Genomic DNA, 23902 nt, shown 5'->3' on the forward strand with positions numbered 1-23902 from the left:
CTGGTTCTTCTTCTTTTTCTTCTTCACCTGGTTCTTCTTCTTCTACTACTTCTTCACCTGATTCTTCTTCTTCTTTTTCTTCTTCTTCACATGGTTATTCTTCTTCACCGTCCACCACCATTTTTTTTTTGTTTTGTGTTCATATTCGTCTTCTTGAACCCAACTTAATGTTTTTTCCCTTACAGAACTCTACTGTTGTAAAATGTTATATTCAACACCAGCATAGCTAAATTTGTGGCGTAATAGCTAGTGGCGCATGGCAGCAGCGCATAACTCTGTGGACCCTGGCGGTGGGAACACAGACAGCAGGAGGATAAATACAGCAGCAGCAGGAGGAGGAGTGACGTATGGCAGCAGGCAATGTAACGGGGCCATGGTACTTAGCGTTGGTACCACGGCTGTAAATAAAGACACCAAGATTAAGAGGTTCCGGACAGCAGTCGTGGAGCCCACATTGTGCCCAATGCACAACTGGGACAGCACAGTTTTCAACCCAGACACATCAGAATTATTTTTTTTTTACAACAGTATATAGCTATTGTAGTGGCGTAATAACTAGTGGCGCATGGCAGCAGCGCATAACTCTATGGACCCTGACGGTGGGAACACAGACAGCAGGAGGATAAATACAGCAGCAGCAGCAGGAGGAGGAGGAGTGACGTATGGCAGCAAGCAATGTATTCTGTGGACCCTGGCGATGGGAACACAGACAGCAGGATGATAAATACAGCAGCAGCAGGAGGAGGAGTGAGGTATGGCAGCAGGCAATGTATCGGGGCCATGGTACTTAGCGTTGGTACCACGGCTGTAAATAAAGACACCAAGATCAGGAGGTTCCAGACAGCAGTCGTGGAGCCCACATTGTGTCTAATGTACAACTGGGACAGCACAGTTTTCAACCCAGACACCTCAGAATATTTTTTTTTACAACAGTATATAGCTATTGTAGTGGTGTAATAGCTAGTGGCGCATGGCAGCGGCGCATAACTCTGTAGACCCTGGCGGTGGGAACACAGACAGCAGGAGGATAAATACAGCAGCAGCAGCAGGAGGAGGAGTGACGTATGGCAGCAGGCAATGTATTCTGTGGACCCTGTCGGTGGGAACACAGACAGCAGGAGGATAAATACAGCAGCAGCAGGAGGAGGAGTGACGTATGGCAGCAGGCAATGTAACTGGGCCATGGTACTTAGCATTGGCAGCACGGCTGTAAATAAAGACACCAAGATCAGGAGGTTCCAGACAGCAGTCAATGCACAACAGGACCAGCACAGTTTTCAACCCAGACACCTCAGAATTTTTTTTTTAACAACAGTATATAGCTATTGTAGTGGCGTAATTGCTAGTGGCGCATGGCAGCAGCGCATAACTCTGTGGACCCTGGCGGTGGTAACACAGACAGCAGGAGGATAAATACAACAGCAGCAGGAGGAGTGACGTATGGCAGCAGGCAATGTATTCTGTGGACCCTGGCAGTGGGAACACAGACAGCAGGAGGATGAAAATCAGTGCAGCGTAATATGTTGGCGCTTTATAAATACAATAAATACATAAATACAAAAATAAATAAATTCATAAATAAATAAATACAGCAGCAGCAGGAGGAGTGACGAGTAGCAGTAGGCAATGTATTCTGTGGACCCTGGCGGTGGGAACACAGACAGCAGGAGGATGAAAATCAGTGCAGCGTAATATGTTGGTGTTTTATAAATACAATAAATACATAAATAAAAAAATAAATAAATTCATAAATAAATAAATACAGCACCAGTAGGAGGAGTGACGAGTGGCAGCAGGCAATGTATTCTGTGGACCCTGGCGGTGGGAACACAGACAGCAGGAGGATGAAAATCAGTGCGACGTAATATGTTGGCGCTTTATAAATACATAAATAAATTCATAAATAAATAAATACAGCAGCAGGAGGAGTGACGAGTGGCAGCAGGCAATGTATTCTGTGCACCCTGGCGGTGGGAACACTGACAGCAAGAGGATGAAAATCAGTGCGACATATGTTGGCGCTTTATAAATACAATAAATACATAAATAAATAAATTCATAGCTAAATAAATACAGCAGCAGCAACAGGAGGAGTGACGAGTGGCAGCAGGCAATGTATTCTATGGACCCTGGCGGTGGGAACACAGACAGCAGGAGGATGAAAATCAGTGCGACCTAATATGTTGGCGCTTTATACATACAATAAATACATAAATAAATAATTTCATAAATAAATAAATACAGCAGCAGAAGGAGGAGGAGTGACGTGTGGCGGCAGCAGGCATGTCACGGGCCATGGTACCTAGCATTAGTACCACAGCAACTAAGGAAAAACCAGGCCAAATTATCAGGACCCAGGGACTGAAGGTTGATGTCAAACAATAATTCCCAGGCACCTCATGTCCTCCTGTCGCCGACAACAGGTGCCTGGAACGTGCCTTCAATCCAGGCCTGGTTAATCTTCAAAAATGTCAGTCTGTCCACGCCCTCTGTGGACAGACGAGAGTGCTTCTCGGTGACCACGCCACCGGCTGCACTGAAGCACCTCTCGGACAGCACGCTGGAAGGGGGGCAAGACAGAACTTCCAGGGCGTACTGCGCCAGCCCACTCCAGATGTGCAAGCACTCCACCCAGTACTCCATGGGGCCCACAGGCTCCTCGCTGCCGGTGTCAAGCCCTCTGAAGGACCCCATGTAGTTGGCCACCATCCGGGTCATGCACTGGCTGTGGCTTTCTCGGCTGCTCTACCGTCATGTAGAGCGCCTTAGTTAATGACAGCAGGTCTCCTGGGCGACTGACGCTGCTGCTGGCCGCAGGCACTGGCCGCTGTGCTGGCTGGACAGGGACAGAGGGGGTGGAAGGCTGGGGGAAGGCTTCCTCCAATCACCGAACAAGGATCTCTTGCAACTCCCTTGTTCGCTGCTCATGGTCTCCAGCTGGCAGAAACTGAGCACCCCCTCAGCCGTGGGTCCAGGATCATGCTGATGCAGGCGTCCTCCCTCGCTTGCATCTGCTTGACCCTGGGGTCTGTGTGAAGGCAGCGCAGCACGTGCGCTGCCATGGGGAACAGGGTGGTCCGTCCAACAGAGACATCAGGGTCAGCGTCATCCTTCTCCTCTGGCCCCTGAGCCTCTTCCTCCTCTCTCCACCCTCGCACCACTGCTGCTGCGCTCCTCTGTTCCCCCTCAGCAGCAACTTCCAGCACCTCCAACTCCTCCTCCTCCTTATCCTCCTCCAACAACTCAAATTCCTGCGCAGAAGTGGACTGCGCAGGCGACTGCTGTTCCAGCTGGTTCAGGGCCTCCTCTCTCAAACCCACCAAATCGCCAAATACCCTGTCCAGCAGACAAACAAAGGGCACCCACTGGCAGAGGGATACCCGTTCCTCACTCACCAGGTTGGTTTTCTGCAGGAAGGGAGCCAACACCAAGCAGACCTGCTGCATCTGCCCCCACTGTGCGTTGGAGATGAGCTGGAGTTTGGTGTTGCCAGCGACAGTGGCATCATAGATGTACCGGTGGACAGCCCTCCTCTGCTCAACCAGCCGCTCCAACATCGCCAGGGTGGAGTTCCAGCGAGTTGGCACATCTATGACAAGGCGGTGTCGTGGCAGGCCCTCGCGCTGCTGGATCTCTGCCAGGTTTGCTGCGGCAGCAGCTGAGCGGTGGAAAGTGCGCACAATTTTCCGCGCCGATTCCAACAGCTCCTCCATCCCCTGGTAGCTGTGCAGGAACTTCTGCACCACCAGGTTGAGGATGTGGGCCAAGCAGGGGACGTGGGTCAAGTGTCCCCTGCTGATGGCAGCCAGCAGGTTGGCGGCATTGTCAGACACCACCAATCCGACTCTGGGGGTCAGCCACGTTGTCTCCTGCTCCCTCAGGTAGCAGAGCACGTTTGCTGCCATCAAGCTGTTCTTCCCCAGGCTTTTCATCTCCAGCAGCGCTTGGCAGTGGCGGGCCTTAACGCTGCTGTTGATGTGGTGTTGCTTGATGGTGGGAGCTGCTACTTCTCCCCTGACCCCACGCGGTGACCCCACATAGTGGGCGACTGGTGCCGCTGCTGCCGCTGATGCACCCGAAAGTGGACCTGCTGCTTCCTTGCTCGGGCTTTCCACCAGGCTGACCCAGTGGGCCGTAAAGGACAGATAGCGGTCTGTCCCAAAACGGCTGCTCCATGAATCCATAGTTATGTGGATCCACGCACTCATGGCGTGATCGAGCGCGCAGCCCACGTTCACCATGGCAAAGCGGTGCAGTGCTGGGATCGCCGTGCAGGAGAAGTAATGGCGGCTGGGGACTTGCCTCTCTGGGATCCCAAACTGCAGCAGCGCTCTCATGTCAATCCCCTCCTGCACAAAGGAATATGGCAGGAGCTGGAAGCACTTGACCCGGGCAAACAACCCGTTCAGCACCAAAATGCACCTGTGGGCGGGAGGCAGCACCTTGGTCACACTGGGGAATGACTCGCTGAGCAGGGTCTGGCGTCGTTTGCCTGCATGGGAGGATGAGGAGGCCACTGTGGAGGGAGCTGATGAAGCCACTGAGGACTGGCTGCCCGGGGGGGGGGGGGGGCAGTGAGTTGCTGCTGTGCTCCTGCTGCTGCTGCTGGATGGGCAGGAGGGTGGGATGCTGCTGCTGAAATCTGGTAGCGGCTGAAGCAGCAGGCTGTGGCTCCTGCCTTCCATGCCCTGTGCTGGCCGCCTTGCTGCTGCCGCACCTCTGTGCCAGAGACACCTCCTCCTCCGATGACGAGCTGCCTTCAACCAACTGTGCTGGTGGTACTGGTGGCACATAAGAAGGATCCAGCACGTCATCATCATCATCCCCAAACAGCTCCTCTGAGCCCGCCTCAACCAACTCCTGTACCCCAAAATCCCCTGCATCACGCCCCTCCTCATCAGCGCCAACAACAAACTCCTCCACCTCAAACTCCTCCTCCTCCTCCTTGCGTGTCCCCGTTATTTCCACCTCAAACTGCTCCAAAACATCCCTGTAAACGTTCGCAGTCCCTGGGGTGAGGAGCGAGCTCAGTGAGGGCAGGCTGGTTGATGGGGTCACCGTGGCCATGACCTCAAGCGGTAGTGGAGGCCTGCTGCGGACAAGAGTGCTGGTGGTGGTTAGTCCGAACCTCCGATTTTAGGTTCGCGAACTTCCGCGGAAGGTTCGGTTCGCGGAAAAGTTTGCGAACCACAATAGACTTCAATGGGGAGGCGAACTTTGAAAAATAGAAAAAATTATGCTGGCCCCAAAAGTGATGGAAAAGATGTTTCAAGGGGTCTAACACCTGGAGGGGGGCATGGCGGAGTGGGATACACGCCAAAAGTCCCGGGGAAAAATCTGGATGTGAAGCAAAACAGCGTTTTAAGGGCAGAAATCACATTGAATGCTAAATTGCAGGCCTAACGTGCTTTCAAACATCTTGCATGTGTATACATCAATCAGGTAGTGTAATTAGAGTACTGCTTCACACTGACGCACCAAACTGTGTAACTGTGTAACTGTGTAACGCACCGCAAGTTACCAGCTGTTTGTGTAGTGACGGCCATGCTGGACTACTGCGCAACATGGCGAGATTGCTCTTTCTCACTCAGTGATGTCAGGTAATGTGTGACTGCCTTCTCAACTTTCCATGGCATTGTTAAAAAGCTTACGTTTTGTTTTTAAATTACATTTTCTACTTGTAGCGGTACTTGTTCAGTACCGCTACAATGGAGGCGGGCAAGTCTGCCAATTGTGACCCCGGGTAAAGGCCGGGGAATGAGGGATGGAATCCGGTGTGGAACCTGAGCAACGGCTACCACTACACAGGCAAGGAGGGCAGCAGGCAGGCATGCACGCCCGCCCCGAGGTAGTGACCAAAAATAACAATACAGGAGGACTATCGAGGGCTTGCTGTATTTGAAATGAATGTACTTTAAATCCTTTAACGAGAACCAGTTATGGCGGGCAAAGATGACACCACATTCCTTTCACGAGAATCATATGGAGGCGGGCAAGTCTAACATTGTCACCACGGGTAATGGGCGGGGAATGAAGGTTGGATTCCGGCCCGAAGTGGGAGCCTGCTGAGACCCATGCTGTAGCTGCCCTGACCGTGCTTTGCAGACCAGACATCTGTGATCAGATGGACCCTTGACCCAGCGGAAGACAAACCAAGTCGAAAGCATTTGCCAAGAATGTTTTACGGAGGGCAAGTTTTTTGCCTTTTTTTTCAATTGTTTGAAACTGTAGATGGTTGTATTTTTAAATTGTTTGAAAATGTAGATGGTTGTATTTTTAAATTGTTTGAAAATGTAGATGGCTGTATTTTTCAATTGTTTAAAACTGTATCCATTCAAGTGCAAGTTATGCACTGACTGCCAGGTATAATGTGCAGTCACAGATGCAGTGAAAGGTATGCAGTGACTGCAAACAGCCGTTTGTGTAGTGACGGGCGTGCTGGACTGGTGCGCACCATGACGAGAGTGCAGGTGATGGTGGCTTTTCAGCCCATATGGTCGCTCGGCTAATGTAGCTGAATGACAGAACAGTGACTGTCCAGCTGATCAAATTTGGTCTGACCACAATGAAACAACGACCTTATTATCTTTGGTGTGCCACCCCCACCCGAGACACTCATATATCATTGCTTCATTGTGATACGCAAGCCCCTTCACCGCGGCAAGGTAATGATCACGAAGGGGGATGGGCACATGTACATGCCTTTTGTTTTTTTGTTGCAGCCGCCTGCAGTTCAGCCAGAAAAATTAGGCAGGCATGTGCACGCCCCAGAAAAATTAGTATAGCGGCCGCTGCTAGCAGCGGCCTTAAAAATTCTGAAATCCGCCTAAAATCGTGGACCCTGGTGGTGGTGGCGGCGAAGGCAGTCAAGCGGCCTGCAGGCAGAGATGCTGTGTGTGGGGACTGATTTAGTCTTCGGTCGTGCAATAGCCCTCAGGGATCCATGCCTTGTTCATTTTGATAAAGGTCAGGTACTAAACACTGTCATGACTTAGGCGACTTCTCTTCTCAGTGACAATGCCTCCAGCTGCACTGAAGGTCCTTTCTGACAGGACGCTTGCGGCAGGGCAAGAGAGAAGTTGTATGGCAAATTGGGACAGCTCTGGCCACAGGTCAAGCATGTGCAACCAGTAGAGCAAGGGTTCATCCTCGCTGCTCGCAGTCGCAGTGTGTACATCCACACTTAAAGAGAATCTGTATTGTTAAAATCGCACAAAAGTAAACATACCAGTGCGTTAGGGGACATCTCCTATTACCCTCTGTCACAATTTCGCCGCTCCCCGCCGCATTAAAAGTGGTTAAAAACTGTTTTAAAAAGTTTGTTTATAAACAAACAAAATGGCCACCAAAACAGGAAGTAGGTTGATGTACAGCATGTCCACACATAGAAAATACATCCATACACAAGCAGGCTGTATACACCCTTCCTTTTGTATCTCAAGAGATCATTTGTGTGTTTCTTTCCCCCTTCTGCTCTCATGCACTGAAATTTCAGGCTGCTCTTTTCTTCTTGCAAACAGCTTTGCCCTTGTCTGTAATCCTCAGTATGTGAAAGCCCAGCCAGCTCAGAGGACGATTTATCCAGCTTGTAAAAGATAAGAGAGAAGAGAGAATCTGCCATAATCTAAATAACACACAGGCAGTGTGCAGAGAGGGGCCTGGAGGAGGGAGATTCATCACAGAACCACAACACTGAAGAACTTGGCAGCCTTCCAGACACAGGCCGACAAGTCTGACAGGGGAAAGATACATTGATTTATTACAGAGACTGTTATAGTAGAAAGTGCTGCAGTAAGCCAAAACACATTATAATAGCTTTTGGAACTTGTAGGATGATAAAAAAACAGGATGCAATTTTTGTTACAGAGTCTCTTTAAGGCCAGGTAGTCGGCTACCTGCCGGTCCAGGCGTTGGTGGAGGGTGGATCCCGAAGGGCTACTGCGAGGCGTTGGACTAAAGAATGTCCGCATGTCCGACATCACCCCGAGATCGCCTGCGTGGACTGGTAAGGAGGAGGAGGAATACTGCCAGTGGTACCTTTATTGCGTTGTACTGTCACATCACCCTTAAATGCATTGTAAAGCATCATTGACCGCTTGTTCTGCAAGTGCTGCATCCTTTCCGCCGTGTGTTGAGTTGCTAACAGGTCTGCCACTTTGTGCCTGTACCGAGGGTCTAGTAGCGTGGCCACCCAGTACAGGTCATTTGCCTTGAGTTTTTTGATACGGGGGTCCCTCAACAGGCTGGACAACATGAAAGAGGCCATCTGCACAAAGTCGGATCCAGACGTACTCTCCATCTCCTCTTGCTCTTCCACAGTGACGTCACGCAACTCCTCTTCCTCCCCCCAGCCACGAACAATACCACGGGAACGTGGAGCAGCAGAAGCCCCCTGTGACGGCTGCTGTGGTTGTTCTTCTGCCGCTGCCGCCTCTTCCTCCTCCACAGAAACACCTTCCTCATAATCATCCGAGTCTGACTCCTCTCCTTCCCCACACGACTCCTCTTCTTCCTCCTCCTCCCCCCTCTGTGGTGCCGCAGGTGTTGAGGAAACCTGTGGTTCGGCTAAAAATTGGTCCCACGACTCCTCCTGCCGTAGCTGTTCCTGTTCCCGCTCCTCCACAGCTTCATCCACCACTCTACGCACGGCACGCTCCAGGAAGTAAGCGTAGGGGATCAAGTCGCTGGTGCCTTCAGCGCGACTCACCAGGTTGGTCACCTCCTCAAACGGCCGCATGGTCCTGCATGCATTCAGTGTCCAGCTGGTGGGCCACAACATCCCCATCTTCCCAGATTGTGTCCTTCTACTGTAGTTGTACAGGTACTGGGTGATGGCTTTCTCCTGGTCTAGCAGGCGAGAGAACATGAGCAGGGTGGAATTCCAGCAAGTCGGGCTATCGCATATCAAGCGTCTCATCGGCAAGTTGTTTTTCCGCTGAATGTCCGCAAAGCATGCCATGGCCGTATAAGACCGCCTAAAATGCCCACACAACTTCCTGGTCTGCTTCAGGACGTCCTCTAAGCCTGGGTACTTTGAGACAAATCTTTGCACGACCAGATTCAGCACATGTGCCATGCAGGGTGCATGTGTCAGCTTTCCCAAATTCAAAGCGGAAAGGAGATTGCTGCCGTTGTCACACACCACGTTGCCGATCTCCAGCTGGTGCGGGGTCAGCCATTGCTCCACCTGTTTGTTAAGAGCAGCCAGGAGAGCTGCTCCAGTGTGACTCTCCGCTTTGAGGCAAGACATGTCTAAAATTGCGTGACACCGTCGTACCTGGCATGCAGCATAGGCTCTGGGGAGATGGGGCTGTGTAGCTGGAGAGGAAGAGGAGATGGCAGCACCGCTAGAATTCAACTGACACTCAGCTGAGGGGGAGGAGGTTGACAGCGAAGAGGATGTAGCTGGAGGAGAAGGAGAGGAGGTGGCAAGAGACCTGCCTGCAAGCCATGGAGGTGTGACAAGTCGGTCCGCTGAACAGCCACATACTCCCTGCTTGCTGCCATCGGGCACCAGGTTGACCCAATGGGCTGTGTACGTAATGTAGCGGCCCTGCCCGTGCTTGGCAGACCAGGCATCCGTGGTCAGGTGGACCCCCCTGACCCAACGCTCTTCGCAATAGATGACACCACTTGCCTCTGAACTGCACGGTACAGTTTGGGTATGGCCTTTCGTGAAAAATAAGTGCAGCCTGGTATCTTCCACTGCGGTGTCCCAATGGCCACAAATTTACGGAAAGCCACTGACTCCACCAGCTTGTATGGTAATAGCTGGCGAGCTAATAGTTCCGCCACACCAGCTGTCAGACGCCGGGCAAGAAGGTGACTGGCCGAAATTGGCTTCTTCCGCTCAAAGACTTCCTTCACGGACACCTGGCTACTGCTGTGGGCAGAGGAGCAGGAACCGCTCAAGGGCAGAGGCGGTGTGAAGGAGGGTGGCTGTGAAGGTTCAAGGGAGAAAGCGGATGAAGACGATGCACCTGAAGGAGGAAGAGGAGAAGGAGGGTGGCTTGTCTTTTGAGGGGTGCTGCTTTTCCTCAGGTGTTCTTCCCATAGCTGTTTGTGCCTTCTCTCCAGGTGCCTTCGTAAGGCACTTGTCCCTACGTGAGAGTTGGCCTTTCCACGGCTCAATTTTTGCTGGCAGAGACAACAGATGGCTTTGCTTCGATTTGAGACACACACGTTAAAAAATTTCCAAACCGCTGAGCCCCCCTGGGGTGATGGCGCTACAGTGGCATCAGCAGCTGACGTTGAAGGGCATGTTGGCTGGCTGGCCATAGCTAGCGATACATGGCGCCGGACACTGCCCCCAGCTGTTTCTGAGAACGAGCTCCCTCTGCTTCTATCATGGAGTCGTCTCCTCCTACTCCTCTCTGGCTCCCCCTCTGTACTGTCCCCCTGGTCATCTCCTCTATTGGGAACATACGTGGCATCCGTATAATCGTCATCATAATCCTCCTGCCCAGCTTCGCTTTCCTCAGACAACTCCACAACTGCACCAACTTCAGATGGTTCATCATGCCCCTCCTCAGACATTACGTCCATACTATCGCCACCTAACTCAGACGTATGAGGTGGTGTACCTGCGCCTTCTTCTTGTTGTTGCAGTAGTGGCTGTGAATCAGTGATTTCACCACCACCACCACCAAATAACTCCTGCGAAGTGTCAAATGCAGCGGATGTGGTGCTTGTACTAGCGCTGGTAGCACTGGCTGCGGGAGATGAGGTCTTCTGTGTTAAATACTCAAGCACGTCCTCACAATTTTGGGAAGTGATGGCACGTGCCTTCTTCTGAGCACTGTACTTTGGTCCAGGTCCGCACGAAATCACAGCAACACCACCTCGCACAGACCAGCCAGTGCCAGGTGGCCTTCCTCTGGGTCTTCCTCTGCCTCTTCCGCTACCTGGTTTGTCCATTTTGTCCATCTCGGGGAGAAGCTAGGTATATGCAGTGAGGTGAGTTTACTCAACAGAAAAGGTAGATATGCAGTGAGGTGAGTTCGCTCAACCCAAAGGTAGCTATATATGCAGTGAGGTGAGTTCACTCAACCCAAAGGTAGTTATATATGCAGTGAGGTGAGTTCACTGAACGCAAAAGGTAGCTATGTGCAGTGAGGTGAGTTCACTCAACCCAAAGGTAGTTATATATGCAGTGAGGTGAGTTCACTGAACACAACAGGTAGTTAGATGCAGTCAGCTGAGTTCACTCAACACAAACATAGTTATATGCAGTGAGGTGAGTTCACTCAACAGAAAAGGTAGATATGCAGTGAGGTGAGTTCACTCAACCCAAAGGTAGTTATATATGCAGTCAGGTGAGTTCACTCAACCCAAAGGTAGTTATATATGCAGTGAGGTGAGTTCACTGAACACAACAGGTAGTTAGATGCAGTCAGCTGAGTTCACTCAACACAAACGTAGTTATATGCAGTGAGGGGAGTTCACTCAACAGAAAAGGTAGATAGGCAGTGAGGTGAGTTCACTCAACCCAAAGGTAGTTATATATTGTGAGAATCCGCTTAGCTGCCTGCGCAAGCAGGCAGCCTTTTGACCATTGTTTAGGTTTGCATGCTGCAGGACTCTGGAAAGGAGACCTTCCGTCAGTTTTGCAGCTTGTGCTTGCTGAGGAATTTGCATATGTTGTCATGCAAATTGCCTGGCCACATTCATTGGAGGCGTGTACTATAAGTACTATGTGTTTCCCACAATGCTTGGCTGGTCGTAAGGATTCCTTCCTGTGAAACACTCCTAGAGGAGTGTCAGCCTTACTCTTTGTTTGAAGTTCAGCTTAGAGTTATTCCTGAAACTGCGCTAGGCAGGTTCTCCTAGTGCAGTTAGGATTGCTTATCTGTTTTGTTTGTTCTGTTGCGATTGTCCTGTCCCAGCGGTGGTCGACAGGAAATCATTCTGATCTCTGTTCTTGGAGTATAGCTGGTGCAGCGGTTGCTACCAGCTATCTCTTCTGTTCTGCCTCCCTGGATCGCACTAGCATCCTGCGCTAGTGCTGTGGATCCTTCTGTTCTGTTACTCTGTACCTGGATCGCACTAGCATCCTGCGCTAGTGCTGTGGATCCTTCTGTTCTGCCTCCCTGGATCGCACTAGCATCCTGCGCTAGTGCTGTGGATCCTTCTGTTCTGTTACTCTGTACCTGGATTGCACTAGCATCCTGCGCTAGTGCTGTGGATCCTTCTGTTCTGTCTCCCTGGATCACACTGGCCTCTTTTCGCTAGTGCGGTGGATCCTGTCTCTGGCTTGTTCCTGTTTTCGTGTGTCTGTCTTGTCTGCTACGAACGCTTGCTGGAGGCTCGGTGAGGTAACCGTTAAGCAAGCACTCGCGTCCTCTGTTTCATGTTTGTCTGTCAGTGGTTAGTTAGGCGTGCTTGTCTCTATTGTGCTTATCACGTGGAGACCGCGCATGAACGCGTGCACTGTTGCGAATGAGTGCGGTGTTCGCGTTCAGTTAGCGTTTGTTGTTTTCTTTACCTTCTCATTGTATGATTTGCTGTGCCTTTGCTACTCTCGTGCTCTGCCTTGCTGTAGCCTTGTGTCACGTCTGGCGATCGCACCTCTCGCAATCGCGTTCCTGCTTCATATCTGCTGTGGTGTGTGCACCGTCGCGGGTTGGCGACTAGGTTGGTGCACACACATACAACCTGTCCCTTTGCTCGTTCTCATTCGCAATCGCTTCTCTTGCGATTGCGTTCTGCGCTTCGTACAATTCCTGTCTGCCATTTGTGGAGGTACAGAGGATTGGTTCCTCTGCACTCCCCAACGCCATCTGCCGACAGGAATTTCCCTCTACGGGTGCGTAGCACCTTTTGCTGGGTTCCTGCAATTATACGCTTGTGGAGGATTTCCGCGTTGTGCGCTGATCACGGAGGAAGTTCCACAATCGTTACATATATGCAGTGAGGTAAGTTCACTGAACACAAAAGGTAGCTATGTACAGTGAGGTGAGTTCACTCAACCCAAAGGTAGTTATATATGCAGTGAGGTGAGTTCACTGAACACAACAGGTAGTTAGATGCAGTCAGCTGAGTTCACTCAACACAAATGTAGTTATATGCAGTGAGGTGAGTTCACTCAACAAAAAAGGTAGATATGCAGTGAGGTGAGTTCACTCAACCCAAAGGTAGTTATATATGCAGTGAGGTGAGTTCACTGAACACAACAGGTAGTTAGATGCAGTCAGCTGAGTTCACTCAACACAAAGGTAGTTATATGCAGTGAGGTGAGTTCACTCTACAGAAAAGGTAGATATGCAGTGAGGTGAGTTCACTCAACTTAAGGCCTCTTGCACACTGCATACATTTCCGATTCCGATTCCACTTTTTAATCTGTTTTTACATCCGATTCCGATTCAGATTTTTAATCTTTACTGCATGCTGCGTTTTTTGATCCGTTTTTCTGTTGAATGTATTTAGGAAAAATCGGAAACGGAATCGGAATCGGAATCAGAATCGGAAAACGGATTTGCAGTGTGCAGGGAGCCTAAAAGGTAGTTATATGCAGTGAGGCAAGTTCACTCAACACAAAAGGTAGTTATGTGCAGCGAGGTGGGTTCACTCAACACAAACGTAGGTGTATGCAGTGATGAGGTGGGTAAACTAAACACAACAGGTACTAGTAGTAGGTAAATGCAGTACTGGGTGGGTAGTACAATGTGCAGCTCCCTGTCACACACACAGGTAGTCACTGAATGTGCTGCTGAATGCTGGTGGGCTGCTGGCAGTGGGACACACACATTATGAATTAGCAATGCTGTCTAAGCAACACAAGTGTCTCACACACACAGGTAGTAGTCACTGAATTAATTAGCAATGCTGTCTAAAAAACACAAGTGTCAGTTTCAAACACAGAAAAAAAAATTGATCACACGAGCAGGCTGAGCTCTGAAAAGAGCTTTTCTGGTGCGCTATTATAGCAATAAGATTCAGCTAAGCAAGCTAAGAAGGCAAGAGCCTGACTAATCTGTCCCTAGCAGAACAAGTCTGCAGCAGCTGTCCCTATTCTGTCTCTAGCAGGCACACGAGTGAGGCTAATGGCCGCCAGAGCCTGCCTTATATAAGGGGGGTGGGGCTCCAGGGCTTAGTATAGCCGGATTGGCTACAATGCACCTGCTGACAGTGATGCAGAGGGTCAAAGTTGACCGTCATGGAGCATTATGGGGTGAATTGAACTTCCAGGAAAGTTCGCCTTCGCCGGCGAAGGCGAACCACCTGATGTTCGCCTGGAACCGTTCGCCGGCGAACCGTTCGGCCCATCTCTAGTGGTGGTGGCACTGGTCTCGCTGGTGCTGGAGGCCTGGCTGGAAACGGTGGCTTGCTGCTCTGCCATCATATCCACCACAGCCTGCACCTGACTCTCCACAATGGGCCGGGGGCGACGACCCGTTTCAAAGATGGGGGTAACGTGCTGCTGTTGTGCCTCTGCTCCCTCCTCCACAACTCTGCGGTCAGTGGCTGGCGGCGGACCAGTCACAGACCTGCTGCTGCTGGCAGTGGCTGCTGCAATGCCGCTGCCTCTCCTGGTGGTGCCTCGCCCTCTACCTCTGCCAGTCATTGTGCAATACTATACAAATACAGTAAAAAAAAAAAAAAGTGTAGAAAAGGGCGGGAAAGGGTGTAAACTTTAATAAAGTCTAGGTTGGTGGTGGTGACTGGTGTTGAGTGACAACAAAAAATTTAAGTTTTTTTTTTTAATTTAAATAGTAGTACTAGTACTACTAACAGCAGTAGTGTAGTCTACAGTACTAACTAACTCATGTGACGGACAGTGACAATTAAAGTCAGTCACACACGGTCAGACGCAATCAATAGGGTCGGGCAGATGACAGTCACAGGTCACAACGGATGCTGGCCTGTGATGTAACTATTATTTATTACACAGTACAGAAGCTAATAAACTCACAGACTAACAGTAGAAATTAACTGAACGGGTATAGTAGTACACAGGTAACTAATAAATCCCTAGTGTACTACACAATATTAACTAAGTCGTGTGCCAAAATAAAGTCAGTCACACACGGTCAGACGCAATCAATCAATAGGGTCGGGCAGGTGACTGTTATAATTTAAGTATTATAAGTAGGCCTCAGTTATTTGGACTGAGTTTTAGGTAAAAGGCTTGTTCGCAGAATATACCTTTTAAGTAAGGAGTTTCTCGTTGTCTGCTTGAAGCAGATGATGCAAGCAGATACTGAGAAGATGTTCCTAGTACAAGGTCTTAGGCCTACACTGCCCCAGACAAATAGACTACGGGAACAATCAACATACTAGGCCATATTTACAAAACATAACATTCTTGCAACTAGGACAAGGGGCTCATAGAATATTAATCTAGTAGGTGGGTATTATGACACCACAAGGGGTCTGAGCCAATTGTAGGTTTTGGGGGGACGGCTCAGATGAGGTCACATTTAACTCTTTCTGGTTCGTATAAAACCAACAGCCGGTTTACAGAGAGGTACTTTCTGTCCCTGTCACCGCTGGTCTTAATCTTTACTTATATATTTATTTATGTCTTGTTAGTTTATCTTGTATGCTGTATATACTTAGTTTAGATGTAATTTAGTATAGAAAGAAGATAACCTGACTAACATTCATGAGGACTGTTAGTCAAGAGCTTGTAACGCAAATGGACTTAAAGAAGAATCTGCTTTGCTAAGATGTAACGAACTGTATCTGTATATCTGTTTGCTGAATAAACTCCTAACTCTAAAGACGCCTGATGCTGTTGCAGTGATGAGAGTCGTGTTTGCAGCTCTTACTAATGAGTTGCTGGTGCCGGAATACAGGTGTGAAACGTGAAGTTCTGACAACTGTCTGTCACAGATTACAACAGATGCTGGCCTGTACACAGTCAGTAAATAACTATTATTGATGACAGTCACAGGTCACAACGGATGCTGGCCAGTGATGTAACTACTAACTATTATTTATTATTACACAGTACAGAAGCTAATAAACTCACAGACTAACAGTAGAAATTAAATGAGCGGGTATAGTAGTACACAGGTAACAATCAATAGGGTCGGGCAGATGACTGTCTGTCACAGATCACAACAGATGCTGGCCTGTACACAGTCAGCAAATAACTATTAACTAACACTAACACAGTACTGAAGCTATTAACTAACAGACTACAGCAGTACAAATTAACTAAACTAGTACTAGTACTGTACACAACTAACTCCCTCTGATTGGTTGCTAGCGTTGCCAGGGCCTCGGCTGGAGGACTTCTGATTGGCCCACGTCACCTGCCCACGTCACTCCCGAATCCCGAAGCCGAACCCACCAGGTCATCCGGCCGAATTCGAGTGCGCATATTCGGGAACCTTCGCATTTAGATTCTGCATGATGTGGAGAACTTCGGGTTCGGCTTCGACTTCGGCAATGAGGAAAATCTACCAAATTTTACGGGTACATTCGAATTCGGGAGTCCTGGAGAGAAACCCTGACCCTGGGAAAGCCAGGTAACTTTACCCATGCCAGCTATTAGCTGGCAAATACTTCCAACTCTCACCTTGGTCATAATAAAATGCATAAAGAGTTGATGAAAGGTCAGTGAGTAAGAATTAGTGCTAATGCAAGTGTGTCTATCATCCACATCCACTTCAAGAACTTGTCTTTCAATCTGTCAAAATCCAGGACAGATTGTGTTTGTTTAAAAAAGAACACAGTTGCTGCACATCTTCTATTTTACTAACCTTCTAGCAGGGGTGCTCATCCAATATTCGGGTATCCGAACTACCCCGATAATCCGAACTTTTTCAGCTATCCGAACCTCGGATTCGGATTACGGATATCTGTGCAAATTCGAATAGCGTTATCCGAGTTAACTCGGATATCTATCTGAAATCTGGTCGGATATCCGAATCCAGATACTGTAACCATGGAGATAATGTCATTGAGCCAATCAGAGGGCTCCCAGCCTAAGCCCAAGCAACCAATCGCAGAGGGGAACCCTGGCCAGCCCCTCCTGTTGTCATTGAGCCAATCAGAGGGCTCCCAGCTAGTGTTGGGCGAACAGTGTTCGCCACTGTTCGGGTTCTGCAGAACATCACCCTGTTCGGGTGATGTTCGAGTTCGGCCGAACACCTGATGGTGTTCGGCCAAACCGTTCGGCCGCATGGCCGAACTAAGAGCGCATGGCCGAACGTTCCCCGAACGTTCGGCTAGCGCTGTGATTGGCCGAACGGGTCACGTGATTCGGACCCGAACGCGCTCTGATTGGCCGAGCGGTCACGTGGTTCGGGTAAATAAATACCCGAACCACGTCATATCTCCGCCATTTCTCTGTGGGTTTAGCTTTGGGTAGGCAGGCAGGGTAGTTCTCTCTCCAGCCACGCTAGCCAGGGTCCCCCCAGTCATTGTGTGTCGCTGCTGGGAACAGTAGTACACCGCTCGCTCAGCCAGAGTATATAGCATTCTGTTTACTGCCACTCTGTGTACCTCGCTCAGCCACACTATATAGCATAGTTTACTGCCACTCTGTGTACACCGCTCAGCCAGACTATATAGCATTGTGTGTACTGCCACTCTGTGTACACCGCTCAGCCAGACTATATAGCATTGTGTGTACTGCCACTCTGTGTACACCACTCAGCCAGACTATATAGCATTGTGTGTACTGCCACTCTGTGTACACGACTCAGCCAGACTATATAGCATTGTGTGTACTGCCACTCTGTGTACACCGCTCAGCCAGACTATATAGCATTGTGTGTACTGCCACTCTGTGTACACCGCTCAGCCAGACTATATAGCATTGTGTGTACTGCCACTCTGTGTACACCGCTCAGCCAGACTATATAGCATTGTGTGTACTGCCACTGTGTACCTCGCTCAGCCAGACTATATAGCATTGTGTGTACTGCCACTCTGTGTACACCGCTCAGCCAGACTATATAGCATTGTGTGTACTGCCACTCTGTGTACACGGCTCAGCCAGACTATATAGCATTGTGTGTACTGCCACTCTGTGTACACGGCTCAGCCAGACTATATAGCATTGTGTGTACTGCCACTCTGTGTACACAGCTCAGCCAGACTATATAGCATTGTGTGTACTGCCACTGTGTACCTCGCTCAGCCAGACTATATAGCATTGTGTGTACTGCCACTCTGTGTACACGGCTCAGCCAGACTATATAGCATTGTGTGTACTGCCACTCTGTGTACACTGCTCAGCCAGACTATATAGCATTGTGTGTACTGCCACTCTGTGTACACCGCTCAGCCAGACTATATAGCATTGTGTGTACTGCCACTCTGTGTACACCGCTCAGCCAGACTATATAGCATTGTGTGTACTGCCACTCTGTGTACACCGCTCAGCCAGACTATATAGCATTGTGTGTACTGCCACTCTGTGTACACCGCTCAGCCAGACTATATAGCATTGTGTGTACTGCCACTGTGTACCTCGCTCAGCCAGACTATATAGCATTGTGTGTACTGCCACTCTGTGTACACGGCTCAGCCAGACTATATAGCATTGTGTGTACTGCCACTCTGTGTACACCGCTCAGCCAGACTATATAGCATTGTGTGTACTGCCACTCTGTGTACACCGCTCAGCCAGACTATATAGCATTGTGTGTACTGCCACTCTGTGTACACGGCTCAGCCAGACTATATAGCATTGTGTGTACTGCCACTCTGTGTACACCGCTTAGCCAGACTATATAGCATTGTGTGTACTGCCACTCTGTGTACACCGCTCAGCCAGACTATATAGCATTGTGTGTACTGCCACTGTGTACCTCGCTCAGCCAGACTATATAGCATTGTGTGTACTGCCACTCTGTGTACACGGCTCAGCCAGACTATTTAGCATTGTGTTTACTGCCACTCTGTGTACACCGCTCAGCCAGACTATATAGCATTGTGTGTACTGCCACTCTGTGTACACCGCTCAGCCAGACTATATAGCATTGTGTGTACTGCCACTCTGTGTACACCGCTCAGCCAGACTATATAGCATTGTGTGTACTGCCACTCTGTGTACACCGCTCAGCCAGACTATATAGCATTGTGTGTACTGCCACTCTGTGTACACCGCTCAGCCAGACTATATAGCATTGTGTGTACTGCCACTCTGTGTACACCGCTCAGCCAGACTATATAGCATTGTGTGTACTGCCACTGTGTACCTCTCTCAGCCAGACTATATAGCATTGTGTGTACTGCCACTCTGTGTACACGGCTCAGCCAGACTATATAGCATTGTGTGTACTGCCACTCTGTGTACACGGCTCAGCCAGACTATATAGCATTGTGTGTACTGCCACTCTGTGTACACCACTCAGTCAGACTATATAGCATTGTGTGTACTGCCACTCTGTGTACACCGCTCAGCCAGACTATATAGCATTGTGTGTACTGCCACTCTGTGTACACCGCTCAGCCAGACTATATAGCATTGTGTGTACTGCTACTCTGTGTACACCGCTCAGCCAGACTATATAGCATTGTGTGTACTGCCACTCTGTGTACACCGCTCAGCCAGACTATATAGCATTGTGTGTACTGCCACTCTGTGTACACCGCTCAGCCAGACTATATAGCATTGTGTGTACTGCCACTGTGTACCTCGCTCAGCCAGACTATATAGCATTGTGTGTACTGCCACTCTGTGTCTGCTGGGAACAGCAGACACAGAGTGGCAGTACACTGTATATCATTGTGCTCTGTGTCGCTGCTGGCAATAGTGGTACACCGCTCACCCACCACTGTATAGCATTTCTGTACTGCCACTGTACTGCTGCCAGTCAGCGTGTACTGTAAGGATAAGTGAAATGAGGAAGAAATCCGGTGAAAGAGGGAGGGGCAAGGGAAGAGGTGTTTCCCCTGACGGTTCACGTACAGGCCACAGGGGAGCACCCAAGAAAACCCACTCAATACCGCCCATGTTGTCCAGGACAACAACCCTCACAAATCCAAAAGAACAGGACCAGATAATTACTTGGATGACCTCTCAAGCGTCCAGCAGTGGGTTAAGCAGCACCAGCACATCACGCACGAGGTCCGAGTCCTCAGCCAGTTACAAGGAGCCAGTGGACACAAAGCTGACACAACCGGCAGCGACACCACGCACACAACTGCCAGATAACCAGTCCGATGAATTACCTCAGGACACAATGGGGTATTCGCAGGAGCTATTCCCAGCCCAACAAACTTCCACCTTTCAAAGGTCAATGGAGGAACAGCCAGAAATGTTGTGCCCGGATTCACAACCATTAACTGTGGGAAATGCACCGCGCACTGAAATACAAGGCGAGTCCGAGGAGGACTCGGAAACCCAAATCCCAGAGCAAGTTGGGCAGGAGGGGTTGCAATTGCAGGAGGTCGGCCGACAAGATCTGGAAGACGACGTTGGAGTGAGCTGCGCAGAGGTTGTTCTGGGGAGCTCTACTCCACGGCGGCGGCCCCCCACAATGACATATGACGAGTTTGAGGAGATGGAAGAGGAGGGTATGGACAATGTGGACAGAGACCCAGATTTTGTTTGTGAACGAGAACATCGCCGTCGTAGCAGCAGTACAGATGAGTCTGTTGAAGAACCCACTGCTGCACGAGTTCGCCTTGTGCCACAAGGTAGGCGGCGCTCAATTTCAGGCACCACAAGCGTGGAAGTTCAAGTGAGAGGCAAAAGAGGAGCAAACAGAAATCGCCAGCAAGGCAGGTGCTCCAAAGTCTGGGCTTTCTTTGAAGACTGCACTGAGGATGTTACCATGGCGATTTGCAAGGTGTGCAAGACCCGCCTGAGCAGGGGGAAAAGTATTAACAACCTCTCCACCACCAGCATGAGCCGCCACATGCTATCCAAACATCCCACTCTGTGGGCAAACGCGGCAGGACAGGGTACCAGCAACACTGCCTCCCTTGGGTTCACCAGACTCACCACCAGACCCGCCTCAGCAGCAGCAGTAGCCCAGCCATTGCGTGGTTCACAACATTCACAAACATCAGACGACGCTGACACTGTCACTTTCCGGAGTAGTGCTCTTGAGGTCTCCCAGTGTTCATCAAACACAACAACCAACAGCCCTTCCATGTGCAGCGCTATGGTTCAGTTGTCTGTGTCGGAGATGTTTGAGCGCAAGAGGAAATTGCCAGCAAATGACCCCCGGGCCGTGGCAGTAACAGCCAGCATAGCCAAGCTTCTGGCCTGCGAAATGCTGCCATATCGAGTGGTGGAGACAAACAGCTTCAAGGGCATGATGTCAGTGGCCATCCCACGTTACGTGGTTCCCAGCCGCTACCACTTTGCGCGCTCTGCAGTGCCTGAGTTGCATGAGCACGTGGTCAGTAAAATAACCCGAAGCTTGAAGAATGCCGTTGCCTGCAAGGTTCACCTCACCACTGACACCTGGACGAGTGCGTTCGGCCAGGGTCGATACATCTCCCTTATCGCGCACTGGGTGAACCTTGTGGAGCCTGGCAGCGATTCCTCACCTGCTACGGCGCGGGTGCTGCCCACGCCGCAAACAGCTGCACCGCCGTCCCTCCCACTGGATAACAACAGCAGCACCTACCTCTCTGACTACTTCTCCTCCAACGCATCTCAAAGCTGTACCTCATCCGGAAACGCTAACCCAGCAGCAGTAGGATCGTGGAAGCAGTGCAGCACAGCTGTTGGCATGCGTCAGCAAGCGTTGCTGAAGCTGATCTGCCTTGGGGATAAGCAGCACACAGGGGAGGAAATTTGGAAGGGAATAAAGGAACAGACGGATTTGTGGCTGGCACCGCTGGACCTGAAACCGGGCATGGTTGTGTGTGATAATGGGAGTAATCTCATTCGCGCTTTAAGGTTGGCTAAGCTGACACACATCCCTTTGCGTGGCGCACGTGATGAACCTAGTAGTTCAGCGGTTCCTGAGGACATACCCAGGCATGGCCGATCTTCTGTTGAAGGTGCGTCGAGTGGCCAAACATTGTAGAAATTCCAGTACTGCTTCGGGGGCACTCGCCAAGATGCAGGAGCGATTCAATCTCCCCCACCATCGCTTGCTGTGTGATGTCCCTACGCGCTGGAATTCTACGCTGCACATGCTAGCCCGCTTTTGTGAGCAGAAGAGTGCAGTGGTCCAGTACATGACGGCGCAGTACCGAGGCGCATCCGGACAGCTGCCAAGCTTCTGTGGATCCGATTGGGCCAACATGTTGGACCTCTGCCAAGTCCTCCAAAATTTTGAGCAATCCACGTTGCTTGTGAGCAGTGACAACTCTTCAGTCAGCATTACCATACCACTGCTGTGTTTACTGAAGAGGTCAATGTTGAAAATCAAGGAAACAGCTGTCATGATGCAACTGGGGGAATCTGAAGGAGAAAACGATCAGCGTGATGGTACCAACATCAGGCCATCCGCCTCAGGGAACGCTGGCCCCAGCAGCTATGACGAAGAAGAGGAGGTGGAACAGCTGGAGTTGGAGCAGGAATCTCATGCCACCACTGACGAGGGCCAGAGCGGTGCACGTTGGACTTCCACAATTCAGCGCGAATGGTCAGCAGAAGCAGACCAGGAGGAAGGTGACGACTATGATGCATCACAACAACTATCACAACGCTCACAAGAGGATGATGAGGATTCTGGTAGGACTCTGGCACACAAGGCTCAATTCATGCTAGACTGCATTGAACGTGACCCACGCATTGTGCGCATTCTGGACAACACCAATTACTGGGTTTATACCCTTCTGGATCCACGGTACAAACACAATGTTCCAAAACTGCTTGAAAAAAGAGTCAGACAGGTCAAAATGGAAGAATACCAGCAGGCCCCTGTGGAGACTTTAGAGAGGAGATTGACATCCTCCCCCTCCTCTAGCCAGTTGTACGCCGACAGACTGACTTCTGCAAACCCAGGACGACCAGGAGGGCAGCAAACAACGCAAGCCGCAGCTAGTGCCAAAAAGGGAATGGTATCGGCAGTGTCCTTGGAGTGGGAAAATTTTCTGACACCCATGCAGCAGCAGCCCACTGAACAGCAAGCGTGCAGATCCACCTCCAACACCGATCGCCTGGAGAAGATGGTCAAGGACTACATGTCAGATGACGTAGCTGTGTCGAACAATCCATCTGCACCCTTCAACTATTGGGTATCGAAGCTAGACACCTGGCACGAACTGGCAATGTACGCAATAGAGGTGCTGGCTTGCCCGGCAGCCAGCGTTATGTCGGAACGCTGTTTCAGTGCTGCCGGAGGCATCGTCACAGATCGGCGTATCCGTCTCTCCACAGAAAATGCAGACCGTTTGACTCAAATTAAAATGAATCAATCCTGGATTGGAAATGACTACGCAACACTCCAGGACCCCAACCAAGTAACATGACCAATGAACATCTGGGATGGTGTAGCGTTTCCGGTCCCTGTTTATTGAACCTCTCATCTGTATTACATTGCTGCTATATCCGCACGCTTTTTGTCCTCATGCAAGGCCTGGGTTGTTGTGTCTCACAAAGCGTGGCCTTCTCCTCCTGCGCCTCCTCCTGTTCCATCACGTCTGCTGCTGCTGGGTTAGCGTTGCCGCGTGGTCCCTGTTTATTGAACCACTTATCTTTATTACATTTATGACTGCATGGCGGTACAAAGCATGCTATCCGCACGCTTCTTGTCCTCATGCAAGGCCTGGGTTGTTGTGTCTCAAAGCGTGGCCTTCTCCTCCTGCGCCTCCTCCTGTTCCATCACGTGTGCTGCTGCTGCTGAGTTGGCGTTGCCGGTCCCTGTTTATGGAACCTCTTATCTTTATTACATTTATGACTGCATGGCGGTACAAAGCATGCTATCCGCACGCTTCTTGTCCTCATGCAAGGCCTGGGTTGTTGTGTCTCACAAAGCGTGGCCTTCTCCTCCTGCGCCTCCTCCTGTTCCATCACGTCTGCTGCTGCTGGGTT

General features: G+C 50.3%; 1 protein-coding gene across 1 annotated transcript in view; it reads left to right on the top strand.

Annotated features, from left to right (window-relative positions):
* Positions 1-23902, top strand: part of LOC137562388 (embryonic protein UVS.2-like) — a 60936-nt gene that overhangs the window by 5518 nt on the left and 31516 nt on the right. The gene's annotated exons all lie outside the window — the stretch shown is intronic.

The sequence above is a fragment of the Hyperolius riggenbachi genome, chromosome 3 (genome assembly GCF_040937935.1).
Source record: "Hyperolius riggenbachi isolate aHypRig1 chromosome 3, aHypRig1.pri, whole genome shotgun sequence".
Classification (NCBI taxonomy): domain Eukaryota; kingdom Metazoa; phylum Chordata; class Amphibia; order Anura; family Hyperoliidae; genus Hyperolius; species Hyperolius riggenbachi.